The sequence below is a fragment of the Oncorhynchus tshawytscha genome, linkage group LG07, assembly GCF_018296145.1.
Source record: "Oncorhynchus tshawytscha isolate Ot180627B linkage group LG07, Otsh_v2.0, whole genome shotgun sequence".
In the NCBI taxonomy this organism is placed as follows: Eukaryota; Metazoa; Chordata; class Actinopteri; order Salmoniformes; family Salmonidae; genus Oncorhynchus; species Oncorhynchus tshawytscha.
In genome coordinates, this window is record NC_056435.1 from 42,052,424 (window position 1) to 42,078,363 (window position 25,940).

General features: G+C 43.8%; 1 protein-coding gene across 1 annotated transcript in view; it reads left to right on the forward strand.

Moving 5' to 3' along the window:
* Positions 1–1,145: 1,145 nt before the first annotated feature.
* Positions 1,146–25,940, forward strand: part of LOC112254529 (transcription factor SOX-13) — a 72,536-nt gene continuing 47,741 nt past the window's right edge. Inside the window, exon 1 of the mRNA XM_042324433.1 lies at positions 1,146–1,416. The gene's annotated coding sequence lies outside the window, so the exon portion shown is untranslated. The remainder of the gene's footprint in view (positions 1,417–25,940) is intronic.

The window sequence follows — 25,940 nt, forward strand, 5'->3', positions numbered from 1 at the left end:
CTAAGCACTACTGCAAAGCTTCCATCCTTTTAACAGATAAAGTACTATGTGATACAACTTCAGGCAACTCTCAGAGCATTTAGTATTATTCTGTACGTAAATCTGAGACACTCCATTTAGTATGATATGTTATGTTTGGTATGGTTACATAAGACAGATGTTTAATTAAGGCAACAACAAAAGTAGGGTGGATGGTTAAGCATATAATGTGAACATCTAGCAACCCTTGCGAGTTCGAATCTCATCACGGACAACTTTAGAATTTTTGCTAATTAGCAACTTTTCAACTACTTACTACTTTTGAGCTACTTTGGAACTACTTGGCATGTTAGCTAACCCTTCCCCTATCTGTGACCGTAACCCTTTTAGCTATCCCTTCACCTAACTCTAACCTTAACCCTTTTAGGTAACCCTTTTAGCTAACCCTTCCCCTAACCCTAATACTAACCTTGACCCTTTAATCTAACTCCTAACCTTAACCCTAACCTTAAACCTGACTCCTATCCTCCTAGCTAGAATTCAAAACATATTGTAAGTTTTGCAAATTCGTAACATATAAGATGCTTTTAGCAACTTCGTAACGTATTGTACATTTTGAAAATTCGTAACATATAACACGAATTGTAATTCGTAACATATCATATGAAATTGGTGATGGACATCCACAAATGAATACATACCACACAAAATGTAACATATAATACTAAAAGGTGTGTCCCGGATTTACGTAAAGAATAATACGAAATGCATTGAGACCAGGTTGCTTTAGGGTGATGCCTTACACTACTTACACTACTTACACCAACGTCACGAAGAAGGTAAACGTTTGGAATACTTACTCCAATAAGGAATGCTGTTTCCCATGAATGTTCAAGTCCTGTGTTGAGCAGTGTTAGGTACTTTTGAACACGAATGTATGGTCTACCCTTGTTGTGTGTGTCTGTTTGTGCTATATTGGAGGGTAGGGGAAGGGATACCTTACTGATAGTTTGGTTATTGTTTGAATTGAGAATCGAGTGCATAAAAGGCCTTTGTTTCCAGTCTAATGATCCCATTGATTTGATACCCGGGCCCTTTCTCATGATCCCTTCTCTTCCAATCCCATTGTGGCGACAGATAAAGAGGTCCTTTCCCTTTAAGGGGGAGGTGAGTGGAAGGGAGAGTGAATGTTAGAAACAAAACACCAGAAAGTCATGGGGAGAAAGCGGGGTGAGGTTGTGTGAGTGTTGGGCAGAACTACCGTGAAGTTGATAGCAACGATAGGTTCTTCTGTAACCCTGTCCTCGTCTTTGCTGTAGACGGAAGAGAAGCCGACACAACGCGTCTTCTCGTGCTTTGCATTCGTTGAGCAATCAGCGGTGAGCGCTCGGGAAAAACAGAAACAGACGTTTGGAAAGCCCGCGAGCTTCAGGAGTGGTGAGTGAAAAGAACAGAGCGGGGCACTTTACCCAGGATTAGTGTGATGAGTCCACACACACTGTACTAGGCTACTTGTTAACGACAGGACATATAACTCACTGTCCATACAATTTCATACGTTTCGTGTACTTTTGGATCGTTTCCCTATGCGTTTCCACCCAAACATCATGCGCGCATCCTGGATCGCGAGTGTTTCGAATACAAGGCAATATTTGCGCTCTATTTCATAAATGTTCGAACATGAGGACCCGTGCTAATGAAATGACATACGTATCAAGTTACACAGACAGGTCCGTTTCGCCTTGCCTTGAGTTGTAGTCTGCGTGTGCCATAAGGTGACAGTCTTTTTAAATTTTTTTAAATTATTATTATTATTTTTAAATAGGCAGAACAGTCACAGCATCGTATCTGTAAGGTGACAGCGCACGCAATAACGAGTGACGATGCCAGTTCTGTTGGCAGATGAGAATTAAACTATCAACTACTTTCCCGAGAATAGCTGCGAATGTTAAAACACAGAATATATTTACATTATATCTGTTTCATCGTGAGTCGTGGCCTAGTTATCCTTTAAAGTATTTTCCTGAGGGGTGTTAGGTGTTTGGATTAGTAGATTCGGGAAATATCTTTCTTTTGGTGGTGGTAGATGATTGGTTGTAGTAGGTAAGGAAAGAGAACATTCTTCATAATTCAGTGAAGTCTTCCCTTGGTAGAATGTGCAATCTGCTTTTCTAGATCACTATGGACATAGCCCTGGGTGAAAATGACAGAACATGTACATTGAGCCAGGGGTGGCATCCTTAGTGGTGGTCAGTCTTAAAGGCTGGAATAGGTTGATTGACAGCACTAGACTGCAGATAGGTCTTCATGGGCAATGAATGTGCAAGGTATAAGCACGTCACTCTGTGAGTGTGGGTCTGGGTAGTGTATGTGTATGTGTTTTAAATGCGTTGAGCAAGCAAGGTCTGGGTACTGTGTGTATGATGGGACTGAGAAGTCTGAAGTTCGGCAATTTCAGATGATTTAAAGCTTTCATCGCCAACCTATTTTGTGTGTGTGTGTGGCTTTACAGTGACTGGCTGCACACAAAGCTGCCCGTCAGTGGGGAGTCCTTGACCTTTCTCTCTGTCCATCTCCTTTCTCTATTCCTCATTCAATTTTCTCTTGCTTTCTTATTATCTTTCTTTGCCATCCTCATTCCCAATCTGTTTTGTCTCATTCACTCTCCTTTTTCTCTTTGTGTGTCTGTCAGTTTTATCGAGTAGACTGCGGACAGTGAAATCTTCTAGAAGTTATCAGAGGTGTCAAAGGGAGATAGTGTGTGTGTGTGTCATGCAGGGTCTAATTTGCGCTAGCCCCATTGGCTGTGTTGAATTCCAGTTGTCTTTCAGAGCAGAGAGGGTCTGGTAGAGAAGAGAACACACTGACATACAGTCTGTCTGCAGCAGAAAGGGGCTGGTAGAGAAGAGAACGCACTGACATACAGTATGTCTGCAGCAGAGAGGGTCTGGTAGTGAAGAGAACACACTGACATACAGTATGTCTGCAGCAGAGAGGGTCTGGTAGAGAAGAGAACACACTGACATACAGTCTGTCTGCAGCAGAAAGGGGCTGGTAGAGAAGAGAACGCACTGACATACAGTATGTCTGCAGCAGAGAGGGTCTGGCAGTGAAGAGAACACACTGACATACAGTATGTCTGCAGCAGAGAGGGTCTGGTAGAGAAGAGAACACACTGACACACTGTTTGGGTGTGGGGATTAACCACAGTAACTGGTAAACTGTGTGTGCTGCTCTTACAAGGAGAGGACTGACCCCTGACCTCTCACCTCTCCCTCTCCCCCCCTTCTCTCTGAGCAATGTGCCTCCAGGTGAATGGGTTCACACAGAATGAGAGGTGACCTGGATGCACTTTCTCTCTCCAAGTCAAATCTAGTCATCTATCAAGTTCTATTGAAATAGTATTTACACTTCCTTGTTAATTAAAGCTTTGTCGAAGACTCAATAGCTGCTGAATACAGTTATTATGTATTAATAACCTGTTGTTAACATGTATCCTGCTGACTCTAGGGTCCCTAGCTAGCTCTCTGAGTGTTGGTCTGTTGAGTGACATACACTATATATAGACATTTATGTGGACACTCCTTCAAATTAGTGGATTCGGCTATTTCAGCCAAACCCGTTGCTGACCGGTATATAAAATCCAGCACACAGACATGCAATCTCCATAGATAAACATTAGCAGTAGAATGGCATTACCGAAGAGCTCAGTGACTTTCAACATGACACCTTTCCAACAAGTCAGTTCGTCATATTTCTGCTCTGCTAGAGCTGCCCCGGTCAACTGTTAGTGCTGTTATTGAGAAGTGGAAACGTCTTGGAGCAACAACGGCTCAGCCACGAAGCGTTAGGCCACACAAGCTCATAGAACTGGACCGCCGAGTGCTGATGTGAATAGAGGATAAAAATCATCTGTCCTCGGTTGCAACACTCACAACTGAGTTCCAAACTGCCTCTGTAAAGCAACGTCAGCACAATAACTGTTTGTTGGGAACTTCATGAAATTGCTTTCCATGGCCAAGCAGCTGTACGATAGCCCAAGATGACCAAGATGACCAAGCTTGCCACCATTGGACTCTGGAGCAGTGGAAACACGTTCTCTGGAGTGATGAATCACGCTTTACCATCTGGCAGTCCGACAGACAAATCTGGGTTTGGCGAATCCAGGAGAACACTTCCTGCCCCAATGCATATTGCCAAATGTAAAGTTTAGTCGAGGAGGAGTAATGGTGTGAGGCTGTTTTTCATGGTTCGGGCTAGGCCCCTTAGTTCCATTGAAGGGAAATCTTAACACTACAGCATACAATGACATTCTAGACCTTTCTGTGCTTACAACTTTGTGGCAACAGTTTTGGAAGGCCCTTTCCTGTTTCAGCATGACAATGCCCTCGTGCACAAAGCGATGTCCATACAGAAATGGTTTGTCGCAATTGGTGTGGAAGAATTTGACTGGCCTGCACAGAGCCCTGACATCAATCACATTGAACACCTTTAGGATGAATTGGAACGCCAACCGTGAGCCAGGCCTAATTGGCCAACATCAGTGCCCAACCTCACTAATGCTCTTGTGGCTGAATGGAAGCAAGTCCCTGTAGCAATGTTCCAACATCTAGTGGAAAGTCTTCCCAGAAGAGTGGAGGCTGTTATAGCAGCAATGTTCCAACATCTAGTGGAAAGCCTTCCCAGAAGAGTGGAGGCTGTTATTACAGCAAAGGGGGACCAACTCAATATTAATGCCCATGATTTTGGAATGAGATGTTCTACGAGCAGGTGTCCACATACTTTTGGTCAGGAAGTATATAGGTTTCTGCTCCACTTCATTCCAATTTGCAAATACCAAGAACCCAAGAGCAGTATTTATGGGTTTTCTTTGTGTGTTTGTGTGTGTGTGTTTTGTTGCCTTTGTGTGCGGTTTGTGTGTGTTCTTGTACTTGTGTGTATGTGTGCCCCATTTCCGATGGGCCTACACCAGACAGCTCCATAAGGGCAGCAGAGCAGACAAAGGTTTTTCTCTGTCCTCTTCTGTTGCAGTCTGCATTGTTCTCCCTGTCCTATTGAACCAGGGGTCCACAGAGACGCACCACAATGGAGACAGAAGTGTGTGTGATTTTGTGTGTGTATGCTCCTCCTGTTTGTGTCTGTGTGTTTCAGACCAATTAAATAAAGTGATTGGTCGCTTTGATCCTTCAAATGTATTGTGCTCTTGGATCGTCAAGTCATGAAGCATAACAAGGAATCTATTAGTCACGTGCCAAATACAAAAGGTGTAGACCTCACCATGAAATGCCTACTTACAATCCCTTAACCAACAATACATTTCAAGAAATAGTTCAGAAAATATTTACAAAATAAACTAAAGTAAAAAATAAAATAACGAGGCTATATACAGGGGTACCAGGTCAGAGGATAGTGCGTATGGCCCAGTACATCACCGGGGCCAAGCTTCCAGACTCCAGTCACAGACTGTTCTCTCTGTTACTGCACGGCAAATGGTACCGGAGCGACAAGTCTAGGTCCAAGAGGCTCCTGAATAGCTTCTACCCCCAAGCCATAAGACTCCTGAACGGCTAATCAAATGCCTACCCAGATTTGACACTCCAGACTCAAACTGTTATAGACCTATATCTATCCTGCCCTGCCTTTCTAAAGTCTTCGAAAGCCAAGTTAACAAACAGATCACCGACTATTTTGAATCTCACCGTACCTTCTCCGCCATGCAATCTGGTTTCCGAGCTGGTCATGGGTGCACCTCAGCCATGCTCAAGGTCCTAAATGATATCATAACCGCCATCGATAAAAGACAGTACTCTGCAGCCGTCTTCATTGAACTGGCCAAGGCTTTCGACTCTGTCAATCACTGCATTCTTATCAGCCGACTCAATAACCTTAGTTTCTCAAATGACTGCCTCGTCTGGTTCACTAACTACTTCTCAGATAGAGTTCAGTGTGTCAAATCGGAGGGCCTATTGTCCGGACCTCTGGCAGTGTCTATAGGGGTGCCACAGGGTTCAATTCTCGGGCCGACTCTCTTCTCTGTATATATCAATGATATGCTCTTGCTGCTGGTGATTCTTTGATCCACCTCTACGCAGACGACACCATTCTGTATGCATCTGGCCCTTCTTTGGACACTGCTAACAAACCTCCAGACGAGCTTCAATGCCATACAACACTCCCGCCCGCCTGCCTAGCATCACTACTCTGGACGGTTCTGACTAAGAATATGTGGACAACTACAAATTCCAAGGTCTGGTTAGACCGTAAATTCTCCTTCCAGACTCACATTAAGCATCTCTAATTAAATATAGAATCGTCTTCCTATTTCGCAACAAAGCCTCCTTCACTCATGCTGCCAAACATACCCTCTTAAAACGTACTATCCTACCAGTCCTTGACTTCGGCGATGTCATTTACAAAATAGCCTCCAACACTCTACTCAGACAACATCCAATTTGCTGTCATAGTGCCATCCGTTTTGTCACCAAAGCCCCATATGCTACCCACCACTGCGACCTGTATGCTCTCGTTGGCTGGCCCTCGCTTCATATTCATCGCCAAACCCACTGGCTCCAGGTCATCTATAAGTCTTTGCTAGGTAAAGCCCCACCTCATCTCAGCTCACTGGTCTCCATAGCAACACCCACCCATAGCACGCGCTCCAGCAGGTATATTTCATTGGTCATCCCTAAAGCCAACAACTATTTTGGCTGCCTTTCCTTCCAGTTCTCTGCTGCCAATGACTGGAACGAATTGCAAAAATCACTGAAGCTGGAGACCTATATCTCCCTCTCTAACTTTACTCATCAGCTGTCAGAGCAGCTTACCGATCACTGTACCTGTACACATCCCATCTGTAAATAGCACAACCAACTACCTCATCCCCATATTGTTATTTATTTTATTTGCTCTTTTGAACCCCAGTATCTCTACTTGCACATCTTCTATTCACTCCAGTGTTAATGCTACATTGTAATTATTTCGCCACTGGCCTATTTATTGCCTCCCTAATCTTACTACATTTGCACACACTGTACATAGTTTTCTATTGTGTTACTGACTGTACGTTTGTTTATCCCATGTGTAACTCTGTGTTTTTGTCGCACTGCTTTGTTTTATCTTGGCCAGGCTGCAGTTGTAAATGAGAATTTGTTCTCATCTGGCCTACCTGGTTAAATAAAGGTTAAATAAAAAAGGCCGTCTCATTGTTGCCGGTGATCAGGCCTACCACTGTTGTGTCGTCAGCAAACTTAATGATGGCGTTGGAGTCATGCTTGGCCACGGAGTACAGGAGGGGACTAAGCATGCACCCCTGACGGGCCCCAGTGTTGAGGATCCGCGTGGCAGATGTGTTGTTGCCTACCTTTATCACCTGTGATTGTCAGGTGTGAATAGGCAGTGTGGAGTGCCATTGAGATTGCATGATCTGTTGGGGCTGTATGCAAATTGGAGTGGGTCTAGGGTTTCCGGTATGATGGTGTTGATGTGAGCCATGTCCAGCCTTTCAAAGCACTTCATGGTTACCAAAGTGAGTGAGTGCTATGGGGTGGTAGTTATTTAGGGAGGTTACCTTTGCTTTCTTAGGCACAGGGACTATGGTGGTCTGCTTGAAACATGTAGGTATTACCGACTCAGTCAGAGAGAGGTTGAAAAGGTCAGCGAAGACACTTGCCAGTTGGTTCGCGCATGCTCTAAGTACAGGTCCTGGTAATCCTTCTGGCCCTGTGGGGTTGTGAGCAAGACCTGTTTAAAGGTCTTGCTCACATCAGCTACAGAGAGGGTGATCACACAGTCATCCAGAACAGCTGGTGCTCTCATGCATGCTTCAGTGTTGCTTGCCTCGAAGTGAGCATAAAAGGCATTTCGCTCATCTGGTAGGCTCGCATCACTGGGCAGCTCGCCGCCGGGTTTCCCTTTTGTAGTCCGCAATAGTTTGCAAGCCCTGCCAAATCTGGCAGGGAAGCCTGGGGCGGCAGGGTAGCCTAGTGGTTAGAGCGTTGGACTAGTAACCGGACGGTTGCAAGTTCAAACCCCTGAGCTGACAAGTTACAAATCTGTCGTTCTGCCCCTGAACAGGCAGTTAACCCACTGTTCCTAGGCTGTCATTGAAAATAAGAATTTGTTCTTAACTGACTTGCCTAGTTAAATAAAGGTAAAATAAAAAAAATAAACATCCGACGAGCGTCAGAGCCGGTGTAGTAGGATTCAATCTTAGTCCTGTATTGACAGATGGTTCGTTGGAGGGCATAGCTGGATTTCTTGTTAGTGTCCAGATTAGTGTCCCGCTCCATGAAAGCGGCAGCTCTAGCCTTTAGCTCGGTCCGGATGTTGCCTGTAGTTCATGGTTTCTGGTTGGGGTACATACGGTCACTGTGGGGACGACGTCGTCGATGCACTTATTGATGAAGCCGGTGACTGAGGTGGTATACTCCTCAATGCAGTTGGATGAATCCCGGAACATACTCCGGTCTGCGCAAGCGAAACAGTCCTGTAGCGTAGCATCCGCGTCATCTGAACACTTCCGTATTAAGCGAGACACTGGTACTTCCTGCTTTAGTTTTTGCTTGTAAGCAGGAATCGGGAAGATACCATTTTGGTCAGATTTGTCAAATGGAGGGCGAGGGAGAGCTTTGTATGTTTCTCTGTGTGTGGAGTAAAGGTGGTCTGGAGTTTTTTTCCCTCTGGTTGCACATGTGACATGCTGGTATAAATGAGGTAAAACAGATGATACTTTAAAAAAATAATTTATAATCAAAAGCTGAATACAAAAATGAACATTTATTTAGTCCTTGGCAAGATAACTGGATGTTTTAAAGCTCCTCTTAGACCACTTTTTAAAAGATTTAGTGTGCGTATCTGTCAGGGATGTTGTGGGAAGGGTGTCACAGGGTAGATTGATAAGCCGTGTTCTTGTCTATAATGAGGGGAGTGAAAGCCCTGTGGGGAAATGTTACTGCATGTTGTCTCCTGTTGGATAACAAGATTAATGAGCCAGACTGGCCTTTTTCTCTTTGTGACCGGACAAAAATGATAGAATATTGACAAAGAGAGCAGTAATCATTGACTAAAGTTGACTAAGTGTGTTAGTACAGGGCCAACCAGGTTAGAGAGGCATGCAACGGAAGAAAATGGCTTTATACACCATCCCTGTGTTTGTGAGAGAGAAAGTTCACATGGAATGGGCTCTTTCCTTCTTGAGGCATGATATGATTTAAGGAGATCTTGAGGTAATATTTTATAATATACTTTGATTTCATGAGTTACTTGATCTTTGTACATAACTGTGAAATGCACCACATCACTTCAGTAGGAGATGTCCTAACACTGAAAATAACACAGGCTGGTTTTGTGTCATGAGTAAACCCAGTTTAGTGTTTTGTTCCACTGATTGGTCAATGCAGACTTCATGCTATGGAGGAGAGTTAGCAGATCATTGACTTTTGATGGACCTCTGACCCCCCCCATGCTATCTCATGCACCCACATACACACACACAAACAGTCTCCACCTGTTGTTGTCTCAGTGGTACCTTATTGGGAGAAACAGAGGATGTCTCAGACTTAGCATTGCTCATAGAGCTCAATCAGTAGAGACGCAATGAGACCGTAGACACAGTTAAGAGACAGTCAGTCAGTAGTAATCTAAGTCCGAGACTAGAGAACACATATCTTACCTGTTGCCTTGCATATCAGCCTCTCTCTCACATTTCAAGGTAAGACTCCTTTCTACCAAACCGATTCCACTTCAGTCATTAATATACAGTATTATAAAGTAAAATTACTGAAAAATAAGTTTGATCCAAAATGAGCGCTGAGGTTACAATCTGTAACAGGGTTTTCAATTTGCAACGTTATGAAGTTTTAACTAAGGCAGTAACATCTTGTTTGTGGCATACTGAACTTTTTTATTTTGTTAGCCTTAAGTTGCAGTAATTCTATTGAACATTTTGGTTTGCCTGCGCCATTTAATTTATTTGCTGTTTTCCAGTCATCTCATCTGTGTGGTGTCTTTCTGTGCCAGTCTTATAAATATAGCATAATGTCTTATAAATATAGCATAATGTCACATTTATAACAGTCTAAAATACAGTCTAATGTATTTTAGACAGCTTTCTGAGCACAGGTGTAGTGTAATTAAATAATGCTTAATGGTAGTAAGAGTCAAATACCCCAAAGTTCTTTACAATTTCTGGGAATAAAATCAACCCCACCTGGTGTTGTATTGTGCATCTTTACCTTGGTGTGAACCGTGGGTGTACATTCAACAGTCTATAGTAGTGCTTTAAGTCCGTGGCGTCTTCAGCTATAAGGAGCTATTCACTCACGGTAATAAATCAGTCTGAACAAGAAAGAACGGAAGCTGCTGTGAAGGCTGCTTTGACTTTCTCATGCCACAGCTAAACAACGTTTAATCCCTCTCAGAATACACAAGTCTGGGCTGTGTGTGTGTGTGTGTATTCCTGTACCTGCTGCAGGTGTGTGTTAGTGCAGAGAGGGCATGAGGTGGGGCGTTGCGGCAGAAAGCAAGCTGCTACAGGACCAAGGTGTGTTTCACCATGCCGCTATCTGAATACATTTCTCCAGGATGTTTTGTTGGCTAAAATGTGTTTCGCCTGTTTCATTGTTCATGTAATGTGAGCGACGTCACATCAGACAGTGGAATTTTACTTGATTCATTCATCAATGCATGACTGACACTACTCTCACAAGTCTATTAAAAAAAAAGCCTAATTATAAGGAATGTGCAACATACAATTGTTTTTCAGTGTTGAATTGTTTATGTTTACACAAACATAAGCAATGCAATTTAGACAGTCTTTGTCAAATTCATCCACATATAGGGAAATATTTTATTTTCTATAACAATAAGTTAACGAGTGGCTGGTGTGACTAAGTAACAATATTACAGACTGCTCTCTACAATGCATTTTCCAAGACACATGGGGAGAGGCAGTACATTTCACACAATACAATAGAAATGTCTTCACGTGGTTCTGTGGTTAATGGAATGCCACTGTACTGTATTTGTATGGATAATTGTGATGCTACTACCTCTTGGGCCAGGCTACCTTTTAAAATAAACTGCTGTCTTCATGGGACTGGCCTGGTTAAATTAAGCCTAAATATATAAATGAGTAAAAATACATTCAAAATAATTATATTGATAGAATATACAATATCTTAATATACAGATTCAAAATACACTATTTCACTGTATCACTTCTTTATGGAGGAGAATGTATGGCTAAGTTATTAATAAATGGCCTAGTCAAAAAATACTCTCAATTTGCTTCTGATAATTTTGTGTCATTGTTAACCATGAATATTTGTATCCTGTTGTGGCGTCTCCGACACAGATGTTTGTTATGGCTGTCAGGTGTGTCAATGTCACATAGTGGTTTGTCACAACCCAGTGGATTTGTTTATCTCTCTGTTTGGAGAATGATTTGTATCTCTTTTGGAATCAGTGAAAGCTAATAAGAAAGAACTTTGTGTGCTTGTCTGTTTTTTGTGATGTTAACCCTTTACACTCGTACCCATATATGGGTTGAAAATGGCAGATTTGGGCACTGATAAGCACGTAATTTGGAACGCAGTGGCTATACAGTAACATGCTATAAATTATGTCAGTGCTCTGGCTCTGTGCTTCACAGCTTTAAAAATGTTTTGACTGACAGCTGTTCTGAATTTGAACACCACACCTGACAAAAAGTTGCCCTCATTCCTCCTGCTATTTGGCCAAATTTTGCAAAAATGTTTGTTGTCTGAGTCAGGAAAATGCTATAAATTAGTAGGACTCGATGTATATTGACAGATGAGAAGTTGAGGATTTATAATAAATAGCGCTTTGATGTCATACAAGCAAGCCAAACACCTGTGAGTCCAAATGTGAACTTCACTTTTCCACATCATAAAACCATGTCATATACAGTTTCAACATTTATAATCACTATGTTTGATGTACAGTTAGAAGATGACATGGTGTTATACCCTGGGTTGTCCTGAACAGAACGAGCCTATGTTTGTCTATGTGAAGAAAACTTGCCCCGGAGCACGCACCTGAATGCACTCATGACTCAATTCTATGCACACCAAAATTGTTGTCAATAGAACATTTTTGGATTGTGTCAACAACAGCAGTAATTGTGTGACGCCGGGGATGCAGGGTTGTGTTCCAAACAAAACAAATATAAGTGTGCTTGTTCCTCAACTGCACAGCTATTAGAGCAAAAAACAAAGCACCTTATAGTTGAATACTCTACTTTCAGTCGTAAAAGTGCATTGTCATTTCTTAGGAACTCTATACAGCCTATATCTCTACTAGAGGTCGACCGATTATGATTTTTCAACACCGATACCGATTATTGGAGGACCAAAAAAGCTGATACCGATTAATCGTCCGATTTAATAAAAAAGACAAAAAAAAGAAGATTTTTTTACATTTTTTTTTACAATTTATATATATATCTTTCGACGGAAGAAAACCGTAACAGAATCACCCACCACACCAGGACCAAGCGGCGTGGTGACAGGCAGCACCAGCAGGAGCTACGAAGTTTAGAGTATACGACTTGGGAGGAAATAGACAGGTGGGCGGTCGACCCAGAGAGAGTGCCGGAGCCCGCCTGGGATTCGCTGGAGCAGTGCGAAGGGGGTTATAGAAGAATGGAGATGAAGAGACAAGCACGGCGGCGCAGAAGGAAGCCCGAGAGTCAGCCCCAAAAATTTCTTGGGGGGCTCAGGGAGAGTGTGGCAGAGTCAGGGTTCAGACCTGAGCCAACTCCCCCTGTTTATTGTGAGGAGCCAAGGAGGAGACCAGAACCAAAGCCGGTGTTGGAGGTGAGTGAAGCAGAGACTGTGAAGGAGTTAATGGGGAAAGTGGAGGAGAGAGTTATGTGGGAGTTGCTAGGTTGGTGCTTTAGGTACGATATTCGCCCGACGGAGCGTGTCGGGGATTTGATGGCACCTGGGTCAGCGCTCCATACTCGTCCTGAGGTGCGTGTTAGTCGGCTGGTGAAGATTGTGCCAGCCTCACGCACTAGGCCTCCTGTGTACCTACCTAGCCTTGCACGTCCTGTGCCAGTCCTGCTCTCAGGCTCTCCAGTACACCTTCATGGTCCGGTCCATCCTGTGCCACCTTCACACACCAGTCCTCCGGTGGCAGCTCCCCGCACCAGGCTTCCTGTGCGTGTCCTCGGCCCAGTACCACCAGTGCCAGCACCACGCACCAGGCCTTCAGTGCGCCTCGCCTGTTTAGCGCTGCCAGAGCCTTCCTCCTCTCCAGCGCTGCCGGAGTCTCCCACCTGTCTAGCGCTATCAGAGCCTTCCTCCTCTCCAGCGCTGCCGGAGTCTCCTGCATGTTTAGCGCTGCCAGAGGCTTACTCCTCTCCAGCGCTGCCGGAGTCTCCTGCCTGTTCAGCGCAGCCAGAGCTGCCAGTCTGCATGGAGAAGCCAGAGCTGCCTGTCTGCATGGAGCTGCCAGAGCTGCCAGTCTGCAGGGAGCAGCCAGAGCTGCCAGTCTGCATGGAGCAGCCAGAGCTGCCAGTCTGCAGAGAGCTGCCAGTCTGCAGGGAGCAGCCAGGATCTGCCAGAACCACCAGCTAGCCAGGATCTGCCAGAGCCAACTACCTGCCTGAGCTTCCTCTCAGTACTGGGCTTCCTCTCAGTGCCGAGCTTCCCCTCAGTGCCGAGCTTCCCCTCAGTGCCGAGCTTCCCCTCAGTGCCGAGCTTCCCCTCAGTCCCGAGCTTCTACCTCAGTCCCGAGCTGCCCCTCAGTCCAGTGGGGTCCTTGGTGAGGGTTATTAGGCCAAGGTCGGCGGCGAGGGCTGCCAATCAAAGGACGCGTTACAGGGGGACTAAGACTTGGTTGGAGTGGGGTCCACGTTCCGAGCCGGAGCCGCCACCGTGGACAGACGCCCACCCGGACCCTCCCCTATGGGTTTAGGTGTGCGGCTAGGAGTCCGCACCCTGGGGGGGGGACTCCCAGCCGTATTTTGTGTTGTGTTTATGTATGGGGGTTTTTCGTAGGTTTTGGGATTGTGGCTTAGTGGGGTTTTCTAGCATAGTCTATGGTTGCCTGAGGCGGTTCTCAATCAGAGGCAGGTGATTCTCGTTGTCTCTGATTGGGAACCATATTTAGGCAGCCATATTCTTTGAGTGTTTCGGGGGTGATTGTTCCTGTCTCTGTGTTTTGTTATCACCAGATAGGCTGTTTAGGTTTTCACGTTCCGTTTCTTGTTTTTGTATTGTTCGTTTTTCATCATTATTAAACATGTATGAAAATTACCACGCTGCATTTTGGTCCGACTCTCTTTCAACGGAAGAAAACCGTAACATATGATTGATTGTTTTTTATAAGATAAGTTTAATGCTAGCTAGCAATTTACCTTGGCTTCTACTGCATTCGCGTTACAGGTAGCCTACTCGTGTAGTGCAATGGTTAGAGCGTTGGACTAGTTAACTGTGCGGTTGCAAGATTGGAACCCCTAAGCTGACAAGGTGAAAATCTGTCGTTCTGCCCCTGAACAAGGCAGTTAACCCACAGTTCCTAGGCAGTCATTGAAAATAAGAATGTGTTCTTAAGTTCTTAACTGACTTGCCTAGTTAAATAAAAGGTATTTAAAAAATATATATATTTTAATAATATTTTAATACTTGAAATCGGCCCTAATTAATCGGACATTCTGAATAATCGGTCGACCTCTAATCTCTACATCTCTATCCATCATAGCTATCTATCTCACCTCTATTTAAAATATGGATTTGGACAGCAGGTAAATATACCAGGAAACACATCTGAAAAGGAATGATGTGCTGTATCATTACTGTACCTGGTGAGAGACCATTTTCACCAATTATAAACAGTCAAAAGATTGCAGTGCAGAGAAGTAAATCCAGAATACTGGCAATTTTAGACTATAGATTATAGACTATATACAATTTTGAAAAAAAGCAAGGTCTGCTCTGAGAAATCAAGTTCTATTGGGAATTACATTACATATTGGACAAAGAAAAAAAGAACACGTATGTCATGATTGGTTTAAAAACAAACTGTTAATCCTTCAATAATTTGCTAGGTTTCCATAAAGGAGAATGTTGATTTTTAAACCATTTTTATCTGTGCACACCCCTTTTAAGAATTGATTGATTGATTAATTGGGTTCCCTGGCTCAGAATCAATAGCCTATGACGTGCCTTGTTGCTTTTGTAACTCTCTGACTACAGTGGCTTTGTTTAGTCATTTATGTTCATGTCGGTATCTGTCTGACCTATACATGACGGTACACACAAGCACACATGCATTTGACTGAGATTGGCTTTGGCTCAGCCAATTTGACCCAGTCCAAGGAGAAGAACCAGTTTTGCAACTCTCTCAAATCAAATTTAATTTGTCACATGCACCAAATACAACAGGTGTAGACCTTACAATTAAATGCTTACTTAAAAGCCCTTAACCAACAATGCAGTTTTAAGAAAATACCCCCCCAAAAAGTAAGAGATAAGAATAGCAAATAAAGAGCAGCAGTAAATAACAATAGCGGGGCTATATACAGGGGGTACCGGTACAGAGTCAATGTGGGGGGGCACCAGTGTAGAGGTAATTTGTACATGTATGTAGAGTTATTAAAGTGACTATGCATACATAATAACATAGATTAGCAGCAGCATAGAAGGGGGGGGGGCAATGCAAATAGTCTGGGTAGCCATTTGATTAGCTGTTCAGGAGTATTATGGCTTGGGGGTAGAAGCTGTTTAGAAGCCTCTTGGACCTAGACTTGACGCTCCGGTACCACTTGCTGTGCTATAGCAGAGAGAACAGTCTATCACTAGGGTGGCTGGAGTCTTTGACAATTTTTAGGGCCTTCGTCTGACACCGCCTGGTATAGAGGTCCTGGATGGCATGAAGCTTAGTAGTCATTTAGGCAGGTTACCTTAGTGTTCTTGGGCACAGGGACTTTGGTGGTCTGCTTGAAACATGTTGGTATTACAGACTCAGACAGGGAGAGGTTGAAAATGTCAGTGAAGACCATTTGGTCAGCATATGCTTGGAGTACACATCCTGGTAATCGGTCTGACCCAGCGGCCTTGTGAATGTTGACCTGTTTAAAGGTCTTACTCACATTGGCTGTGTAGAGCGTGATCACACAGTCGTCCGGAACAGCTGATGCTCTCATGCATGTTTCAGTATAACTTGCCTTGAAGCGAGCATAGAAGTTATTTAGCTCGTCTGGTAGGCTTGTGTCACTGGGCAGCACTCGGCTGTGCTTCTCTTTGTAGTCTGTAATTATTTGCCAGCCCTGCCACTTCCGACGAGCGTCTTAGCCGGTGTAGTACGATTCGATCTTAGTCCTGTATTGATGTTTTGCCTGTTTGATCGTTCGTCGGAGGGAATAGCGGGATTTCTTATAAGCTTCCTGATTAGAGTTCCGCTCCTTGAAAGTGGCAGCTCTACCCTTTTAGCTCAGTGCGAATGTTGCCTGTAATCCATGGCTTCCGGGTGGGGTATGTACGTACAGTCACTGTGGGTACGACGTCATCGATGCACTTATTGATGAAGTCTATTACTGATTTGGTGTACTCCTCAATGCCATCAGAGGAATCCCGGAACATATTCCAGTCTGCTAGCAAAACAGTCCTGTAGTTAAGCATCTGCTTCATCTGACCATTTTTTTTTATAGACTGAGTCACCGGTGCTTCCTGCTTTAATTTTTGCTTGTAAGCAGGAATCCGGAGGATAGTCAGATTTGCCAAATCGAGGGCGAGGGAGGGCTTTGTACGTGTCTCTGTGTGTGGAGTAAAGGTGGTCTAGAATGTGCTTTCCTCTGGTTGCACATTTAACATGCTGATAGAAATGAGGTAAGATGGATATAAGTTTCTCTGCATTAAAGTCCCCGGCCACTAGGAGCACCGCCTCTGGATGAGTGTTTTCCTGTTTGCTTACGGCGGTATACAGCTCATTGGGTGCGGTTTTAGTGCCAGCCTCGGTCTGGGGTGGTATGTAGACAGCTACAAAAAATACAGATGAAAACTCTAGGTAGATAAGCTGTAGACCACACTATCATGAGATCCTCTACCTCAGGTGAGCAAAACCTTGAGACTTCCTTAGATATCGTGCACCAGCTATTGTTTACAAATATGCATAGGCCCCGCCCCTTGTCTTACCAGAGGCTGCTGTTCTGTCCTGCCGAAAGAGTGTATAACCCACCAGTTGTATGTTAATGTCGTTGTTCAGCCATGACTCTGTGAAACATAAGATATTACAGTTTTTAATGTCCTGTTGGTAGGGTACACGTGCTTTCAGTTCGTCCCATTTATTTTCCACTGATTTAACGTTAGCTAGCAGGATGGAAGGCAATTTGAAGTGAGTAATCCCAGTTCTGATGTCCAGAAGCTCTTTTCGATCATAAGAGACAGTAGCAGCAACATTATGTACAAAATAAGTTATGACCAATGCAAAAAAAAATAAAAAAATAGCATGGTTGGTTAAGAGCCAATAAAATGTCAGTCCTACCCTCCGGCCCCATTTCCAATTTATGGAAATGACAGCTCGCTCTCTCTCACACTATTTCTCAATACTAAACGTGATATGGGTGGATTTGAGACTCTTGAAGATATATAAACTCTGGAGAGGCTGAGGCACACACATTCACTGTCTTTTCTGTTAGGTTAGATGTGTGTTAGTGTGTAAAGCAGTGGCAATCTTTCAGCTCGCTGTGTTTTAGGGACCACCCGCTGTAGACGTCTGATTGCCGACATTTTCAAGCGATACCACATGTAGCATCGGTGCCTTCTTTAGAATCACTTGATGTTGTCCTTACTGCGCAAAGAAATCTCCATGACAACGCCTCCGAGCCATGGCCCGCCAGTCTATAAGGCCCTCAGCAAACGGGGACCTATACACGCACACACCCACACCCTTTCTCAGCCACATATGCTCTGTGAACACGTGGGTGACCCAAAGTAGTGGTCCTGAATGGGCCTTAGATACAAAGTGTGCCGAGGCTAAAGGAGACAGTTCATTGTGTGTGCCTGCCCCTTTTGTCTGAGTTAGCCTGAAGGGGTATGAGGGGGTGGGGTTTGGGCAAAAAGGGGCCCTTTATACACATCCTTTCTTCCCCTTCTCTTATTCTTTCTCTTGATTGGGAGTATGTTTTGTCTTTCTTTTCCTCCTCTCTGATAAATGCCACAGTATCCTTTTCTATCCACCACAATACATTGCCTGTTCCTGAGTCTGAGAGAGATGGAGAGAGAGGATGAAAAGAGGCTGCTTTTTAACCTGCATTTCTGAAAGCAGAAGAAAGGAGCCGCTGTGCCAGAGCCAGTCCCTTTCTCTTATTTTCTTTTCTTTTTTCTCCTTTCTCTCTTTTTGTGAAAAGTGTGATTGTGTCATCAGCCTATTTATATGAAGAGGGAGGACGCAGAGAAAGAGGGAGGACGCAGAGAAAGAGGGAGGACGCAGAGAAAGAGGGAGGACGCAGAGAAAGAGGGAGGACGCAGAGAAAGAAGAGGGAGGACGCAGAGAAAGAAGAGGGAGGACGCAGAGAAAGAAGAGGGAGGACGCAGAGAAAGAAGAGGGAGGACGCAGAGAAAGAAGAGGGAGGACGCAGAGAAAGAAGAGGGAGGACGCAGAGAAAGAAGAGGGAGGACGCAAAAGGAGAGCATAGCGTGCTCAAACTGTAGGTTTATATAATTAAAACTGCGAATTGTAACTTTTTGGGCGACCCAACCAAATTCACATAAATGTGAGTTTTAGATAATTCATTGTCATTGAAAACAAGCCTAAGAAGCGGTAGATCTGTTCTATGTGGGTTATTTCTATGCTTCTCGTTCTTACAGTGCATTCGGAAAGTATTCATACCCCTTGACTTTTTCCACATTTTGTTACGTTACAGCCTTACACTAAAATGGATTAAGTTGTTTTTTTCCCCTCATCAATCTACACACAATAGCCCATAATGACAAAGCAAAAACAGGTTTATAGAAATGTTTGCACATTTGTTAAAAATAACAAACTCATTATTTAACATTTATAAGTATTCAGACCTTTACTCAATACTTTGTTGAAGCACCCGTGGCAGCAATTACAACCTCGACTCTTCTTGGGTATGATGCTACAAGCTTGGCACACCTATATTTGGGGAGTTTCTCCCATTCTTTTCTGCAGATCCTCTCAAGCACTGTCAGGTTGGATGGGGAGCGTCGCTGTACAGCTATTTTCAGGTCTCTCCAGAGATGTTCAATCAGGTTAATGTCTGGGCTCTGGTTGGGCCATTCGAGACTTGTCCCGAAGCTACTCCTGCATTGTCTTGGCTGTGTGCTTAAGGTCGTTGTCCTGTTTGAAGGTGAACCTATGCCCCAGTCAGAGGTCCTGAGTGCTCTGGAGCAGGTTTTCATCAAGGAACACTCTGTACTTTGCTCTGTTCCTATTTCCCTCAATCCTGTCTAGTCTCCCAGTCCCTACTGCTGAAAAACATCCCCACAGCATGATGCTGTCACCACCACGCTTCACCGTAATGATAGTGGCAGGTTTCCTCCAGACCTGACACTTGGTATTCAGGACAAAGAGCTCAATCTTGGTTTCATCAGACCAGAAAATCTTGTTTCTCGTGGTCTGAGAGTCCTTTAGGTGCCTTTGGGCAAACTCCAAGAGGGCTGTCGTGCCTTTTACTGAGAAATGGCTTCCGTCTGGCCACTCTACCAAAGGCCTGATTGGTGGAGTGCTGCAGAGATGGTTGTCCTTCTGGAAGGTTCTCCTATCTCCACAGAGGAACTCTGGAGCTCTCTCAGAGTGACCATCGGGTTCTTGGCCACCTCTCTGACTAAGGCCCTTCTCCCCTGATTGCTCAGTTTGGCCAGGCGGCCAGCTCTAGGAAGAGTCTTGGTGGTTCCAAACTTCTTCTGTTTAAGAATGATGGACGCCACTGTGTTCTTGGGGACCTTTAATGCTGCAGAAATGTGTTGGTACCCTTCCACAGATCTGTGCCCCGACACAATCCTGTCTCAGAGCTCTACGGACAATTTCTTCAACCTCATGGCTTGGTTTTTGCTCTGACATGCACGGTCAACTGTGGGACCTTATATGGACAGGTGTGTGCCTTTCCAAATCATGTCCAATCAATTGAATTTACCACAGGTGGACTCCAATCAAGTTGTAGCAACATCTCAAGGATGATCAATGGAAACAGGATGCACCAGAGCTCAAATTCGAGTTTAATAGCAAAGGGTCTGAATACAAACCTTTCTACCAACCTGTTTTTACTGTCATTATTGGGTATTGTGTGTAGATTGAGATTTAAAAAAATATTTAATACATTTTAGAATAAGGCTGTAACGTAACAAAATGTAGAAAAAGGGAAGTGGTCTGAATACTTTCTGAATGCAATGTAAGTTTAGTCTTGCTTCTTTTACTTTCAGTTTTGTACACCAGCTTTAAACACCTGAAAATATAATATTTTTGATTATGGAAAATGTATTTCACAGCAGTTAGTACAATTATTCTCTACGCTATATTTGCTTGTTTTGAGTCACAAACTGAAATTAGGCAAACTATTCAAATGTTAACAATCAGGAAATGGCAGAGGTATTTCTGCATAGTGCATCTTTAACAAAGTGAACATGTGGCATCAGTGTGCCTTGGGGCCATCCCTGAGCTCCACATGGATTTAAAAATGTTTTTCCCGGTGTATCCTTGAGTTCCCAACACTGCTCTTTTTGATGATATCTGGCCATCAACCACAGAGAACAATACTAATTCAACATCAGCTACCTCTCCTCTGGCGGTATCACACTTTACAACTCCTCACAGCAGGCCTGTGTGTGTGTGTGTGTGTGTGTGTGTGAGATTAACTGAATGAATCTGTTGTCTGTGTGAGTGTATTCTGTGGCCAGTGGGTAGCCCCCTGGGTTCGGCCAGGAGGGAGAGGAGAGGAAGGGTAGGAAAGCTTTTGTATGTCTGGCCTTGAGAGCTCAGTTCCTAATGAGACCCATTCAGCAACACAACACAAGAAACCTGCTTCAGACCCTACCCATGCTGAGGCAGAAAGCAAGCGTGTGTATGTGTGGGTACGTGCGTGCGTAAGAGAGAGAGAGAAATGTTGTCCCGCAGAACACTATAAGAGAAACAACCAACCATGCCATCCACAACACTATCAGATTGAGTTTCTGTCATCTTGCCAACCCCTCCCTCCATAAAATCTAATATCAAGTAAAGACAGACACACAGCAGGCTTCGCATGTTGGGGTCATCATAACAGACATATGTATGTGTTGAGTTGTTCTCTCACAACAAGGCTTAGTATACTAAATACCTGACACATGGTCTGAGCCTGAGGCTGTCTATGAGCCAAGGGGGACTGAGAGAGGAACATGGTCTTGGGAACCCACTGTGGATCCAGGTCTTCATCTCAACTCCGTTAATTAGCCCATGTTAAACTATTTGAAATATTCTTGCTAACTATTTTAAAGGGATGGCATTTGTCCTATATTTTTCAGAGAAAATCTCTAAATGAGCGATTCAAAGTGTCTTTCAGTTAATTGGTGGCCTTTTAACGAGCCAGATACTAATTGATGGTCATCTTCAGTGAGATCCAGCATGGTTGAATCCACAGTGGGGTGGAATCCTTATCACACATTAATGTTATAGGTCACAGGGGCAAAACCTATATGATGCAAAGTATTGGATTGTTTGACTCAGAGGCACGGTCGCCATGACTGGAGGTAAACGTGAAGACCAATAGGGGGAGAGGAAGTAAGAGATGGTTAGAGGGACATAGAGAGGGAGGGAGCTAGAGAGACAGAGTTAGTGTTTGAAGGAAACAGAGAGTTCAGTCTGCAGCGTGGCTCTGTGCTGAGAAAGAGCCTGCCTGCCTGCCTGCTGACAACATTACCTGTTTCTGCTGTGGAGGGATCCTCTTAAGTCTGTAGACCTCCACACCTAAGAGATACCTCTCCTTAACCTTTACTTTTCTCTCTGATTGAGAAATGTAAATGACCGACTGCTTGTTTCTCCAGAGTTGTCATTAACGACTTGCTTGTGACAATATCATGATGTATTGTACTGCATTGTTTAGCTGGTGTGGAAATATAGACATTTTATGGTAAAATTGTTAATGAACAATTACCTTTTTTGTTTTGTTTGGGATTCAGATGAACCAGCAACACAAAATACAATTTAGCGTGAAGTTATTGCCATTATTACATATTAACAGTAACACCAAATGAAGCATATGACTGTGTAATAAAGTGTTATTAAACATTAGGGAGAGTGAATGGCTCTACAGGGGTTTCATAACTTCATTCCCCCAGGGAAGACCATGGGACTAGAGTCCCACTAAGCGTATGCACCTGTGCTATGGTGCACCTGTTAAGGGTTGTGTCCCAGCCACCGTTCAGGCTTTAATTTTGGCATCGCCAGCCTCACCTGCCACTGTGCCAGGCCCCCGGGCATAAGGGAACCAACCACTCTGGGCTGCAGAATAACTGCAGGTCAACATGCTATCTTTGCCAGAGCATTTAAACATTCCTAAAGCAGGTTTGATTGTATCCAGCCTGAGATATTTAAAGGCTCAGGACAATTTAACACAACTTTATAAACAGTTTGGAAATGTTTCTTCCAGCAGGAGATGTGTGTCAAGTTAGTTCTGTGTTTCAGTGTCTCTCTCTCTACCCAGAGGAGTCCCTGCAGAGCTTTTGTCTATAGAGCTGTCAGTCTCAGAGTTCACTTGATCAGCCATCGTGTGCTGTTATGATACTGGCTCAGTGCTCTCTCTAAAAGCCCCCCACCCCGGTCCCCTTCAGACCATGTTTGGAAAACAACAAAGACGACACTGAGCAAACTAAAGATGGAGGGAGAACAACCGAATGCCTTTGCATTGCAGATGCCCCGGGGTGAGATGTTGGGTTTACAAGTTACAACATGTTTGGTAACTGAATCTTTTGTGTCGACTTTTTAGTGCCTCATGGGAAGAGTTCGATTTCAGAGGTGTCACAGCTCAGATTCAGTGCTGATCTTATCGCTGAGGTTTAGACATGCTCCCTCCCTTTCCTCCATCCGCTTTCATCCTTCCTCCTTTCCTAGAAGTAATCACTGATCTGAACATGACTGGATTGGTGAACGCAATGTAGTGGAAGTGGCTTTCACCTGTTTCAGAGTTTCCATTCCATTTGAACTTCAGTACAACAGTCTTGGAGAAGTATTTTGTTGCTGCACTTAAGAAAAATGCTAACTCTGTTTAACTGCAATACTATCCTAAATGTATGTAAATGTTTTGAATTGTTCCTTTTAAATACGTTCTACCCTAAAGAGTGTTGTTGAGGTTACTGTAGACCTTCATTGCAAAACAGTGTGTTTTAATAAATTATTTGGTGACATTAATACTCTTAGTATAGTTTTATCTAAAAAGGATTTATTTTAAATGTTTTAGAATTTTTATTATATGAAATTCACTGAGGAGAATGGTCCTCCCCTTCCTCCTCTGAGGAGCCTCCACTGTGCCACTCCCACCCCAACAACCAGTATACCGTATCAGTTCTCTGTCTGACAAGTAGTATGGAGCTGCTGCTTATAGTATTGCTTTTTCATCCTATGTAATGTAGTCCCTGTGAATCTGGTGATGTTTTCCCCCAAGCTAGTCTTAACTACATCAATTATTTCAGAACAATCTGAGATGGTGGGTGTCATGGCTTGCTGATATGACATGTAACAATTTATTCAAATCACACTACAATTCTACATGGGAGGCCCGAGACGAGGCAAGCCCTAGCATTGTCTGAGCTCTTATGCTACAGCATTGTTTAACTCTCTAAGATTAGATATGGACCCCGGACCTCAACCCCAGATAACCTGCACACACACCTTAGTGCAAACCAGGCTGTCAGCAGGTCTGTAACTCAATCAGATTCATTCTGCCTTTGTGTCCATGGACACAGAGAGAGGGGTGACCAGTTGTATGGTCAGGTGCTGCAAAGAAGGACCTAGAAAAACTGCAGCTAGCCCAGAACAGAGCGGCATGTCTTGCTCTTCACTGTGTTCAGAGGGCTAATATCAATACTATGAATCAAATACATTTATAAAGCCCCTTTTTAGATCAGCAGTTGTCACAAAGTGTTTATACAGAAAGCGAGCCTAAAACCCCATAGAGCAAGCAATGCAGATGTAGAAGCACGGTGGCTAGCAAAACCTCCCTAGAAAGGCTGGAATCTAAGAATAAACCTAGAGAGGAACCAGGCTCTGAGGGGTGGTCATTCCTCTTCTGGCTGTGCCGGGTGGAGATTATAAGAGTACATGGCCATTAAGGCCAGATCAATCTTCAAGATGTTCATAGATGATCAGCAGGGTCAAATAATAATCACAGTGGTTGTAGAGGGTGCAACAGGTCAGCACCTCTGGAGTAATTGTCAGTTGACTTTTCATAACTTGAGACAGTAGGTGCAGAGTAGCATGAACAGTACACAGGTCAGGGTTCCATATCTGCAGGCAGAACAGCAGAAACTGGATCAGTAGCACATCCGGTGAACAGATCGGGATTGCATGCCAGTCTCTCTTGGCTCAAAGTAGAGGAAAGGTTGACTGCATTACTTCTTGTTTTTAGAAGCATCATTAATTTGTTGAAAATTCCAAATTGTTTGCACAGTCAACTTACACACAGCACTGACACACACTTACCCCACCAGACATGCCACCAGGAGTCTTTTCACAGTCTCCAAATCCAGAACAAATTCAAGAAAACGTACAGTTTTATATAGATCAAGATTCTCCAACTGGCGGCCTGCAGGTGGTTTTATTTTGCCCCCAAAGTTTTCTGTGCAAATTCATTGTTGGACATGACTGTAAAAACACCAGGAAATCAGCTCCAAGTGATCTAAGTCTGTTCCCAACTATTCCCACACATAATAGAAAGACTATACAAATGTAATCAAGGTTTGAAATTATTGTTTTAGTCAAATATTATATCTGTTTGGGCTTCTACAATTATCCGCACAAGAAAAGATTGGCCCGCAGCTGAATCTAGTTGGTGATCCCTGATTTAGAGCCATGATTACAACAAGATGGTGCCGGAGAACAAGGTTCACGTTTTACATAACTAATTGTGTTTTTTTTTGTGTTGTTTGTAACTTATTTTGTACTTAATGTTGCTGCTACTGTCTCTTTTGATCGAAAATAACTTCTGGACATCAGAACTGAAATTACTCACCACGGACTGGCACAATCTTTTTTTTCTTTTGACGAGTCTGACGTGAATGATATACTGCTTTCCAGGGAACAGGCCCAGAACAGGCCCATCATTTGCATGACAAGAAGGCGGAGAAAAAGGGCCCAGAGAACGGTCTGTCTTCTGAGAATTCGTATGCGATTGAATAAACCCCCAATTCCTTCCATTCTGCTTGCTAACGTGCAGTCTTTTTGGAAATAAATTGATGACCGACGCGGAAGATTAAACTACCAACGGGACATTAACAACTGTAATATGTTCTGCTTCACGGAGTCGTGGCTGAACGATGACATTATCAACATACAGCTTGCTGGTTATACACTGTATACGCTGTATCGGCAGGACAGAACAGCGGCGTCTGGTAAGACAAGGGGTGGCGGACTCTGTATTTTTGTAAATGAGAGTTGTAAATGACAGTTGGTGCACAATATCTAAGGAAGTCTCAAGTTTTTGCTCGCTTGAGGTAGAGTATCTCATGATAAGCTGTAGACCACACTATTTACCAAAGAGTTTTCATCTGTATTTTTCGTAGCTGTCTACATACCACCACAGACTGATGCAGGCACTAAGACTGCACTGAATGCACTGCATTCCACCATAAGCAAACAGGAAAACGCTCATCCATAGGCGCTCCTAGTAGCCGGGAACTTTAATGCAGGGAAACTTAAATCCGTCTTACCAAATTTCTATCATCATGTTAAATGTGCAACCAGATGAAAAAACAACTCTAGACCACTTTTACTCCACACACAGA